Source organism: Coregonus clupeaformis, chromosome 27 (assembly GCF_020615455.1).
Source record: "Coregonus clupeaformis isolate EN_2021a chromosome 27, ASM2061545v1, whole genome shotgun sequence".
Lineage (NCBI taxonomy): Eukaryota > Metazoa > Chordata > Actinopteri > Salmoniformes > Salmonidae > Coregonus > Coregonus clupeaformis.
In genome coordinates, this window is record NC_059218.1 from 50375169 (window position 1) to 50387668 (window position 12500).

The 12500-nt window shown below is 49.1% G+C and overlaps 1 pseudogene; it reads right to left on the reverse strand.

The window, feature by feature from the left end:
* The window catches only part of LOC121554674, a 65839-nt pseudogene that overhangs the window by 21469 nt on the left and 31870 nt on the right, over window positions 1–12500 (reverse strand).

The window sequence follows — 12500 nt, forward strand, 5'->3', positions numbered from 1 at the left end:
TGCGGTGAAGTTGTCCTGTCCCCTTAGAAGAAAAACACCCCCAAAGCATAATGTTTCCACCTCCATGTTTGACGGTGGGGATGGTGTTCTTGGGGTCATAGGCAGCATTCCTCCTCCTCCAAACATGGCGAGTTGAGTTGAGGTCAAAGAGCTCGATTTTGGTCTCATCTGACCACAACACTTTCACCCAGTTCTCCTCTGAATCATTCAGATGTTCATTGGCAAACTTCAGACGGCCCTGTATATGTGCTTTCTTGAGCAGGGGGAACTTGCGGGCGCTGCAGGATTTCAGTCCTTCACGGCGTAGTGTGTTACCAATTGTTTTCTTGGTGACTATGGTCCCAGCTGCCTTGAGATCATTGACAAGATCCTCCCGTGTAATTCTGGGCTGATTCCTCACCGTTCTCATGATCATTGCAACTCCACGAGGTGAGATCTTGCATGGAGCCCCAGGCCGAGGGAGATTGACAGTTATTTTGTGTTTCTTCCATTTGCGAATAATTGCACCAACTGTTGTCACTTTCTTACCAAACTGCTTGGGGATGGTATTGTAGCCCATTCCAGCCTTGTGTAGGTCTACAATCTTGTCCCTGACATCCTTAGAGAGCTCTTTGGTCTTCGCCATGGTGGAGAGTTTGGAATCTGATTGATTGATTGCTTCTGTGGACAGGTGTCTTTTATACAGGTATCAAACTGAGATTAGGAGCACTCCCTTTAAGAGTGTGCTCCTAATCTCTGCTCGTTACCTGTATAAAAGACACCTGAGAGCCAGAAATCTTTCTGACTGAGAGGGGGTCAAATACTTATTTCCCTCATTAAAATGCAAATCAATTGATAACATTTTTGACATGCGTTTTTCTGGATTTTGTTGTTGTTATTCTGTCTCTCACTGTGCAAATAAACCTACCATTAAAATTATAGACTGATCATTTCTTTGTCAGTGGGCAAACGTACAAAGTCAGCAGGGGATCAAATACTTTGGCAACAACTAATAGGGATCCCTAATAAATACAAATACAAATACTCAGCCTTGTCTGAGTAGTAAGTTGGTGTCTCTTGATATCCCTTTGGTGGTGTGGGGGCTGTGCTTTGGCAAAGTGGGTGGGGTTATATCCTGACTGGTTGGCCCTTTCCGGGGGTATCGTTGGATGGGGCCACAGTGTCCCCCGACCCCCCATGTCTCAGTCCCCAGTATCTATACTTCAATAGTCTCTATTTATCTCTCTCTCACCTGTTGTCTCGACCTCTGAATCAACTGACCTGTTGCACCCTCTACAGTCGTGGTCAAAAGTTTTGAGAATGACAGAGTGATTCTCTTGTTAACACAGGTGAGAGTGTTGACGAGGACAAGGCTGGAGATCACTCTGTCATGCTGATAGAGTTAGAATAACAGACTGGAAGCTTTAAAAGGAGGGTGGTGCTTGAAATCATTGTTCTTCCTCTGTTAACCATGGTTACCTGCAAGGAAACGCGTGCCGTCATCATTACTTTGCACAAAAAGGGCTTCACAGGCAAGGATATTGCTGCTAGTAAGATTGCACCTAAATCAACCATTTATCGGATCATCAAGAACTTCAAGGAGAGAGGTTCAATTGTTGTGAAGAAGGCGTCAGGGTGCCCAAGAAAGTCCAGCAAGCGCCAGGACCTTCTCCTAAAGTTGATTCAGCTGCGGGATCGGGGCACCACCAGTGCAGAGCTTGCTCAGGAATGGCAGAAGGCAGGTGTGACTGCATCTGCACGCACAGTGAGGCGAAGTCTTTTGGAGGATGGCCTGGTGTCAAGAAGGGCAGCAAAGAAGCCACTTCTCTCCAGGAAAAACATCAGGGACAGACTGATATTCTGCAAAAGGTACAGGGATTGGACTGCTGAGGACTGGGGTAAAGTCATTTTCTCTGATGAATCCCCTTTCCGATTGTTTGGGGCATCCGGAAAACACCTTGTCCGGAGAAGACAAGGTGAGCGCTACCATCAGTCCTGTGTCATGCCAACAGTAAAGCATCCTGAGACCATTCATGTGTGGGGTTGCTTCTCAGCCAAGGGAGTGGGTTCACTCACAATTTTGCCTAAGAACACAGCCATGAATAAAGAATGGTACCAACACATCCTCCGAGAGCAACTTCTCCCAACCATCCAATAACAGTTTGGTGACGACCAATGCCTTTTCCAGCATGATGGAGCACTTTGCCATAAGGCAAAAGTGATAACTAAGTGGCTCAGGGAACAAAACATCTACATTTTGGGTCCATGGCCAGGAAATTCCCCAGACCTTAATCCCATTGAGAACTTGTGGTCGATCCTCAAGAGGCGGGTGGACAAACAAAAACCCACAAATTCTGACAAACTCTAAGCATTGATTATGCAAGAATGGGATGCCATCAGTCAGGATGTGGCCCAGAAGTTAATTGACAGCATGCCAGGGCGGATTGCAGAGGTCTTGAAAAAGAAGGGTCAACACTGCAAATATTGACTCTTTGCATAAACTTAATGTAATTGTCAATAAACGCCTTTGACACTTATGGAATGCTTGTAATTATAATTCAGAATACCATAGTAAAATCTGAAAAAAAATATCTCATAACACTGAAGCAGCAAACTTTGTGAAGACCAATACTTGTGTCATTCTCAAAACTTTTGACCACGACTGTATAACCACTGTGATTATTATTTGACCCTGCTGGTCATCTATGAACGTTTGAACATCTTGAAGAACGATCTGGCCTTAATGGCCATGTACTCTTATAATCTCCACACAGCACAGCCAGAAGAGGACTGGCTACCCCTCAGAGCCTGGATGCTCTCTAGGTTTCTTTCTAGGTTCCTGTCCTTCTAGGGAGTTATTCCTATCCAAACGTGCTTCTACATCTGCATTGACTGCTCTTTGAGGTTTTATGCTCGGCTTCTGTATAAGCACTTTGTGACAACTGTTGATGTAAAAAGGGCTTTATAAAATAAATTTGATTGATTGATTGACTACTTCTATGAGTTGGCAAACAAACTGAAAGGGAGCACACTTCCACCTAGAGTGTGTTGTTGGAACAGGTATAAAGCCAAGGTTGGCGATTTATTGCCATCTGCAGTTATGGAATGTTTGTTCATTAGTATAATTCATTGGCTGATTCCTCCTGATGACCTGGATGGAATTATGTGATCCTTCCTTAACCCATAGGAAGTCCCACCCAGTTGACTCCTTCAAAATGGTGAAAGTGAGGGAGATTTTTAGTGGACTATGAGATACAACTGAGTTAATCACAAACATATAGTTAGAATTCTCTGTTGCTAGGCAATAACTTAATTGGTTAATTTCACTGTGTGTGTGTGTGGGTGAAGTGGGAATCTGACCTAGGGTCAAATTGCTCGTTCTTACTTAAATCCATGGCTGTCCTACCTTATCAGAGACTGAAACCAGACTGTGGCCTTTTGCCTCTCTCCTCAAACAAAGTGGAGGGAGAGCCAGGGTTGAACAGAGTTTAAACTAAACATGAGTGTTTTTGCAAGATAAGGGATTGATTGATTCTATTACTATTGATTCTGAACTGAATGAAAGTCGAATTTATCCGCCATCATATACAAAGGAAGTGGGCGGAGCGATAAAGAACGGGAAACTGAAGAGGGAGGGATTTTAAGCTAGGATTTGTGTGTGAAGGAGACTATATAGAGGGAGAGAGAGAGAGAGAGAGGGGGGCTAATGTGTAGACTAGCCTGGCTTTGTTGAAATTGTAAAGAAAGTCAATCTCGATTCTACAAAAACTCTGGAAGAACTTTGATTTTTAATAAAGTATAGTGATTATTTTCCACAACAAAAGTCCTTAATGGGGCTGCCCATGCTAAAACAGGCTTTTTGGTACTAGTCCTCGATCTATCTCCATGTCTCTACCACAGGGTTGGGACTGAGGTCTAATTAACCAATAGAAGATAAGTATACTGAAGTACTGACCTGTAGGGGCTGAGTATAATGATCTAAAGGGACTGAGGATGTTGAGAGGTGGAGGTTTGTCACAGCAATGGTCATAGAGAGCGATAGAGGCCTCTAGTGGCCAAAAGGCAGTATCAGCATGGTCAGCACCATTGAGGACTTCCACCATTGTAATGTAGTCAACTGGGAGGGACTTCCAACTTCATTGGCTGATCCCTCCTGGTGACCCTGTTGGAGTCATGTCCAACCGGGTCATCAGGAAGGATCAGCCAATCGTGAAGAAGAAAATGGACTACAAAATGGAGATAGTCTCATGGTGCTGCCCATGCTGTCACAGATGCTATAATGGCACAGATACAAAGATGAGGCCTCTTTCCATCTCTTTGGCGATGGTACATCTCCACCACAGTATTATGAACTGAGGTTCTCGACACCACCTGTTGGTCCTAGTTACCTACTGACCAATAGGGGCTTACTATATTGAAAGGAGGAAGTATACTGACCTATAGGGGCTGAGTATGTTGAGAGGCGGAGGTTTGTCACCACGTTGGTACATCTCTACAACAGGGTTAGGGATTGAGGTCCGTGACACCACCTGCTGGTCCTGGATGGTACTGCTCTTGAACGCCTTGCGCATGTTGATATCCTGCAGAGACACTGGAAAGTGGGAAGAGAAGGACAGAGAGGAGGGAGGGAGGGAGGGAGGGAGGGAGGGAGGGAAGGAGGGAGGGAGGGAGGGAGGGAGGGAGAGAGAGGGGGAGAGAGAGAGCGAGAAAGAGAGTGAGAGAGCGAGAGAGAGGGGGGGAGAGAGAGAGAGAAAGCGAGAGAGAGATGGGGGAGAGAGAGAGAGAGAGGGGGAGAGAGAGAGATGGGGGGAGAGAGAGAGAGTGAGAGAGAGACAAGGGGAGAGAGAGGGGGAGAAAGGGTGAGAGGGGGAGAGAGAGGGGAGAGAGAGAGAGAGAGAGAGAGAGAGAGAGAGAGAGAGAGAGGGGAGAGACAGAGAGAGAGATACAGAGAGAGAGAGACAGTGAGAGAGAGAGAGGAAACCGTCAGCATGTTTATAGTGTAAGTACATTTTATAATTAAGACAAGAAAGACCAAAACATCTGAAGAGCTGAGAACCATCTTTTTACAACAATGATCAAAAAACATTCCATTCTGAACACAGAAATGGTCAACAGATTACCACAGTTTGACCAAGGGATGGACACAACCATACAGAAACATACATGTGCCAAAATGACAAGGACTATGGTGGCTGTCTATAGTGTCGTTTCTAGTGTTTTTTTCTGCAGTTTCTAGCACCTATGTGGCATGTTTTTTTCATATGAATTTAGCGTTTGAACGGTTTAAGCTTCTGTTTTCCTGTCTGAATGAAGGGAGGGTGAGAAAAAATGACTGAGAGAAGTGAATTCAAAGCTTCTGTCACGAGTTACAAAGCCAGAACCCAGAAGCAGACCAGGACAAGGTAAGTTGAAACGAAGGTGAGTGTTTATTTACAAGTTCAAGAGTGATGCTGAATAATCCAGGGAACAGAGCGGGCGGCGTTGATTAGTTGTTGGGGTGCAGTGGTTGATCCAATCGTGGCTCGGCAGCCGCCGACCACCAGGCAGAGGTTGGATGAAGGTTCCGGACGAGTGACTGCAGATGGAACAAAACGGAGGTAAGTAAACAACAAATCAACAAGGTGCAAAACAACAAAAACTAACGCTAGAAGCTCTACGACTGATACTCTGGTAAACCTACTGTTCATGGCTAACGATCCGGCAGGGAATGGATGTTAGGCCAGAGCCTAAGAAGGGTGATGATCAGGACCAGGTGTGCAGATTGCTGATGGGATGCAGGTGCGGAAATCAAGAGAGCTCCCCGGAGCGTTCCAGAACCCTCGGGAAACTGGAGATCACGAGCAGAAAAACTAGTCCACAGACAGGACCCGACTCAGACTGCCGGGATCGTTACAGTACCCCCCTCCGACGAACGCCACCGGGCGGACTCCCGGAGCGCCAGGATGGAGGCGGTAGAAGTCACGGATGAGGTCAGCATCTAGGATCTGTCGCCGCGGAATCCAACTCCTCTCTTCAGGACCATACCCCTCCCAGTCCACGAGATACTGGAAACCCCGGCCCCGCCGTCTGGAATCCATGATCGTCGCACCGTGTAGGCAGGACCACCTCCGATCATCCGAGGAGGAGGAGGAGGAGGCGGAGGAGGCAACAGAGGACTGAGGAAAACAGGCTTGAGGCAGGAGACATGAAAGGTGGGATGGACTCTGAGCGTCCTCGGGAGTTTGAGTCGAACTGCCACCGGATTGATCACCTTCTCCACCACAAACGGACCAATGAACTTCGGTAACAACTTCCTAGACTCAGTCCGTAAAGGAAGATCCCGTGTGGCCAACCAGACCCTATCTCCGATGGTATAGGTGGGAGCGGGGATCCGGCGACGATTCGCCTGGAGCTGATACCGGTCCGAAACTCTAAGGAGTGCCTTTCTGGCCCGATGCCAGGTCCGGTGGCAACGACAATATGGGCCTGAACAGAAGGCACTGAGAGCTCCTTCTCCTGAGAAGGGAACAAGGGGAGGTTGGTAGCCATACAGGCACTGGAAGGGAGACATCCCAGTGGCAGATGTAGGGGAGAGTATTGTGGGCATACTCAACCCAAGGCAACTGAGAGACCCAGGAGGTGGGGTTGGAAGAGACCAGGCAGCGTAGCGTGGATTCCATCTTCTGGTTGGCTCTCTCCGCCTGACCATTAGATTGGGGGTGAAAACCAGATGTGAGACTGACTGTAGCTCCAATGGCCAAACAGAAGGACTTCCAGACAGCAGAGGTAAACTGAGGGCCACGGTCGGAAACGATATCACTGGGCAAACCGTGGACCCTGAAAACCTCCCTAACCAGGATCTCGGACGTCTCCGAGGCAGAGGGAAGCTTGGCAATTGGCACAAAGTGGGCGAACTTGCTGAATCTGTCCACGATAGTCAGAACGACCGTGTTCCCCTCAGAAGCGGGCAACCCAGTGACAAAGTCCAGGGCCAGATCGACCATGGTCGCCGGGGAATAGGAAGGGGGTGAAGTAGTCCAGAGCTGGGCCGATTGGTACTCTTATTCTGCGCACACACTGGACAGGCAGCAACATAACCCCCGAGTATCCTCGGCCATGGCAGGCCACCAAAAACGTCTGCGAAGAAACGCCATCGTCCGAGCCACGCCAGGGTGACAAGCCATCTTGCTGGCGTGGGACCATTTGAGGACCGCAGGACGAACCGACTCAGGCACAAACAACCGACCGGGTGGACCGTTACCGGACCGGGCTGCGTCCGAAGGGCCGCCATCACCTCCTCCTCAATCTTCCACCGAACAGCTCCCACGACGCAGTTCCGGGGGAGAATTGTCTCGGTCTTGGACCCACTCTCCTCCGTCTTGGAGAACATCCGAGACAAGGCGTCCGCCTTGCCGTTCTTAGATCCAGGTCGGAACGTCAGGGAAAAAATTGAATCGTCCGAAAAACAACGACCACCTGGCCTGACGGGAGTTGAGACGTCTAGCCGATTGCACGTAAGCAAGATTCTTGTGGTCAGTCCAGACAATAAACGGTTGCTCCGCCCCCTCCAACCAGTGGCGCCACTCCTCCAAGGCAAGTTTCACCGCGAGAAGCTCCCGGTTACCCACATCGTAATTCCTCTCCGCAGGCGAAAGGCGACGAGAGTAGTAGGCGCAGGGATGGAGTTTACTGTCCGTGGAGCATCGCTGCGACAGGATGGCGCCAACTCCCACATCAGACGCGGTCCACTTCAACGACGAACTGACGGGCCGTGTCCGGTTGAGAGAGAATCGGTGCGTTGGTGAATCGCCTCTTCAAATCCAGAAACGCTCGATCCGCCTCCGGATTCCACTTGAAGCTCCTGATACTGGAAGTCAAGGCAGTTAACGGAGCGGCCACACGGCTGTAATCCCGGATGAATCTGCGGTAGAAATTCGCAAACCCCAAAAATCTCTGGAGCTGCAATCTCGTACCGGGCTGGGCCCATTCCAGAACCGCTCTAACCTTCTCCTGGTCCATCCTAATCTCTCCCCTGGAGATGATGTACCCGAGAAAGGATGTCGTGTGGGCGTGAAACTCGCACTTCTCGGCCTTCACGAACAGGCGATTCTCCAACAATCGCTGCAGAACCTGCCGGACATGCTGGACGTGGGTCGGAAGGTTCCTTCGAGAAGATCAGAATGTCATCCAGATAAACAAACACAAAGAGACCGATCATATCTCTCAGGACGTCGTTCACCATACTCTGGAATACCGCTGGAGCATTGGTCAGTCCAAACGGCATCACCTGATACTCAAGTGACCCATCGGTGTATTGAAACCCGTCAACCACTCGTCTCCCTCTCTGATCCGGACCATGTGATACGCATTGCGTAGGTCTAGCTTGGTGAACACCGTAGCACCCTGTAAGGAGTCGAAGGCAGAACTCATCAAGGGCAGGGGATACTTGTTCTTGACCGTGATGTCATTCAACCCCCGATAATCAATACACGGTCGAAGAGAGCCATCCTTCTTACCCACAAAGAAGAATCCTGCCCCCAGGGGTGATGACGAGGACGAACGAGACCAGCAGCTAGGGACTCCTTGATGTAGGTCTCCAAAGCCTCACGTTCAGGGCGGGAGATACTGTATAACCTTCCCTTGGGGTAGACCGCTCCAGGGAACAGGTTGATGGCACAATCATATGGTCGGGTGGGGAGGGAGTGACAGAGCCTTCTGCTTACTGAACACTTCCCCCAAATCGTGATATGTCTCGGGAACCAGGGACAAATCTGGGGGTTTAACCTCAATCACCTGACTGGGAACCGAATGGGGACAGGCAGTCTTGAGACAGTTAGCATGACAATCAAGGCTCCAACTCGTTACCTTGCCCGTCACCCAATCGAACGTGGGATTGTGTTCCTTCAGCCAGGGGTATCCAAGGACCAGAGGAACATGGGAAGACGGCAGAATGAAGAATGAAATCATCTCCGAATGATTCCCCGACAACAGCATCTTAACCGGTTCAGTCCTCATCGTGATACGTGCCAGCCTACTGCCGTTCAGAGTGGTCGCCTTCAATGGCTTCCGGCAATTGCTCCTTGGAAAGCCCCAGCTGTTCCACCAACTCGGCATCAAGAAAGCTTCCATCGGCACCTGAATCGATAAAAGCGTTAATCGCTAAGCTCTGATTCCTGTTCACAAGGGTAGCCGGGAAACGGGGTCTGACAGAGGTATTGAGAGGTCGAAACTGGCTCGCTAAAAGTCCTCCCAACTTTAGCGAGCCGCGCAGTTTGACGACCGCCGGGAACAGGTGGCGAGGTAATGTCCCGAACCACCACAGTAGAGGCAACAGTTAGTCCTACGTCTGAGTTGGCGTTCCTCCTTGGTTAACCCGTGCCGCCCCTACTTGCATTGGTTCCGACTGGGAGACAGGACCTCTCCACTAATCCTGTGTGGTGGACGATGATCGACGTATTCTGGACCAATCCCCGACCCGACTGGAACCTGAGAAGCTGATCGATTGGACGGACCCCATTGCTTCTCCCTCCTTCGCTCTCGGACTCGATTATCCACCCGAATAGACAAGGCTACCAAGCTGTCCAGGTCACTAGGCTCCGGATAGGAGATCAACTCATCCTTGAGCTGCTCCGACAGACCCTGGTAGAAGGCCGCTTGCAGAGACTCCTCATTCCACCCACTCTCCACAGCCAACGTCTTGAACTCGATCACGAAGTCGGCCACGCTGCGAGTTCCTTGGTGAAGCGAAAACAGGCGCCTAGCTGCGTCCCTCCCTCGGACGGAATGGTCGAAAAGCTTCCTCAGCTCGGCCGTGAACCCCGGGTATGAAGCCATGCAGGGGTCTTAGTCGTTCCCAAACGGCTGAAGCCCACTCCAGCGCTCGACCACGCAGCAACTCAATCACAAAGGCTATCCTAGCCTTGTCTGTGGCATAAGAGTAGGGCTGTAGATCGAACACTAACCCACACTGCATAAGGAAAGAACGGCATCTTCCCAGCTCCCCCTCATATTTATCCGGCGTCGGAACCTTGGGCTCACGGGAAGGACACCGCTCCAGACGCGGCAGGCGAGATGGGTGAAACCGGTAGTGGATCCTCCACCGGAAACTCGCGCTGGTTCTGGACCTCCGTCAGACCGGTAGAAAGGTTCCGAACTGCCAACGCGATCTCCTGTAGCTCCGTGCTATGATGGCCCAACATCTTCTCCTGATGGGTAATGGCATGGCGAACAGAGTCCAGGTCCGCTGGGTTCATTACTGGCCGGATCGTTCTGTCACGAGTTACAAAGCCAGAACCCAGAAGCAGACCAGGACAAGGTAAGTTGAAACGAAGGTGAGTGTTTATTTACAAGTTCAAGAGTGATGCTGAATAATCCAGGGAACAGAGCGGGCGGCGTTGATTAGTTGTTGGGGTGCAGTGGTTGATCCAATCGTGGCTCGGCAGCCGCCGACCACCAGGCAGAGGTTGGATGAAGGTTCCGGACGAGTGACTGCAGATGGAACAAAACGGAGGTAAGTAAACAACAAATCAACAAGGTGCAAAACAACAAAAACTAACGCTAGAAGCTCTACGACTGATACTCTGGTAAACCTACTGTTCATGGCTAACGATCCGGCAGGGAATGGATGTTAGGCCAGAGCCTAAGAAGGGTGATGATCAGGACCAGGTGTGCAGATTGCTGATGGGATGCAGGTGCGGAAATCAAGAGAGCTCCCCGGAGCGTTCCAGAACCCTCGGGAAACTGGAGATCACGAGCAGAAAAACTAGTCCACAGACAGGACCCGACTCAGACTGCCGGGATCGTTACAGCTTCCTTCAGACTGGAATTTGGCATTACCTGATTTGACATTTCTTTGTGTTATTTATTAAGACGCTTGGTTTTCAGATTATTTTAAAATGACCTAATTCATTTTAAGAAGCTTTTAATAGTTAAAATGGTGAGCGAGCGTTTCGCCTTTTCAATGATAAGCACTTTTTTATTTTTTTGCACCTTGACTCACGTTGGTTGAGCACCCTCCACTTAATTACTTTTAGCAACATTTAATTTTAACAAAAGTGCTTTATTGGAGTTTGTGTGTTGCTTTTTTATACAGTTCTACCGAAGAATAATCACATGTGGAAAATGTCCGGCCCCTGTGCAATTAACTTTTTATTTTTTTACATCTGGCCCCCTGTTAGTATGGAAGCCACAGTGACAGCTGTGCTTCACCCTCACTGCCAGCTTAGAGGTATCTTATTCACCCATGGCATGACCCTAGCCATAGAACCACCCCACCCTCCTCATCCCTTGAATCATGCCCAGAGAGGAGTGCTCTCACTGGGCTACAGTGTGGCTGGTGGCCCCCTGACGTGGAGGAATGGATAACGGAGAACCATGGAGGAATCAGCAGTAAGAGATCATAGCAGATGAAGGGTTACATCTAGCATGTCCTAATCTCACGTTTTCTATGTAATCCATATGTTCTTCCAAACGTTCTTCCAAACGGTTAAGTTTATGCATTAACTCCACATTTTAAAAGTTAGGGTTATGTTTAGGCATTAACTCTGAATGGTTAAGGTAAGGCTCAAGGTTTGGAATAGGCTTAAAACAAAAACATGCAACCTTCGGCACCAGAGGCCGATGCTTACACCAATACACTAGCAAAACTGAAACCTACTTAGTGGCCAGTTTCCACGTCATCTCCCGACGTCCTCAGACATGGATGGATGTCGAATACTGACTTGTATCACGGGTGACCTGGCTGGTATCTGCCAGGGTGTGTATGTGTGTGTGTGTGTGTGTGTGTGTGTGTGTGTGTGTTATAGCACCATCTGGGAGATCTTGGATAGCTGCACAGTGGTGTGAAATCCCCTTTGGGTTTATGAGATCGACACACATAAACACTCAACACAGATACGCACCCTCACAGACACACACTCTCTGTCTCTCGCAGACCTGTGTGTGTGTGTGTGTGTGTGTGTGTCTGTCTGTGTGTCTGTGTGTTTATGTATGTGTGTTTGTTGTGATAGCCTGCACTATAAAACAGTATATCTTACTAAATTAATTAAGTATGTTACTCAAATGTAACAAACAGTACAATTACAGAGATTATCATTAGAAACAGACGTACTGTAATGTGTGTGTGTGTGTGTGTGTGCGTGTGTATGTGTGATATCCAGCTGTATGCTCTGTTGATAGTGTTTGAGACTATGGTTGATTTGCTTGATCAATCTAAGAAAGCCCACTGGGTGAATGAATTATGGAGTGTTAGCTAACATTACTTGAATCCAAAGCCCATCCACCCGTCTCTCGCTGTCTCTCTCTCACTGACTCTCTCTCGCTGTCTCTCTCTCTCTCTCTCTCTCTCTCTCTCTCTCTCTCTCTCTCTGCTGTCACTCTCTCTCTCTCTCTCTCTCTCACTGACTCTCTCTCTCTCTCGCTGTCTCTCTCTCTCGCGCTCCATCCCTTCTTACCTCCCCCTCTCTTTCAGATTTCAGTCTGCTCTCTCCTTGTCTGCTTACTCTCCCTACCCCCCCTTACTCCTACTCCCCCCCACCCCTGTG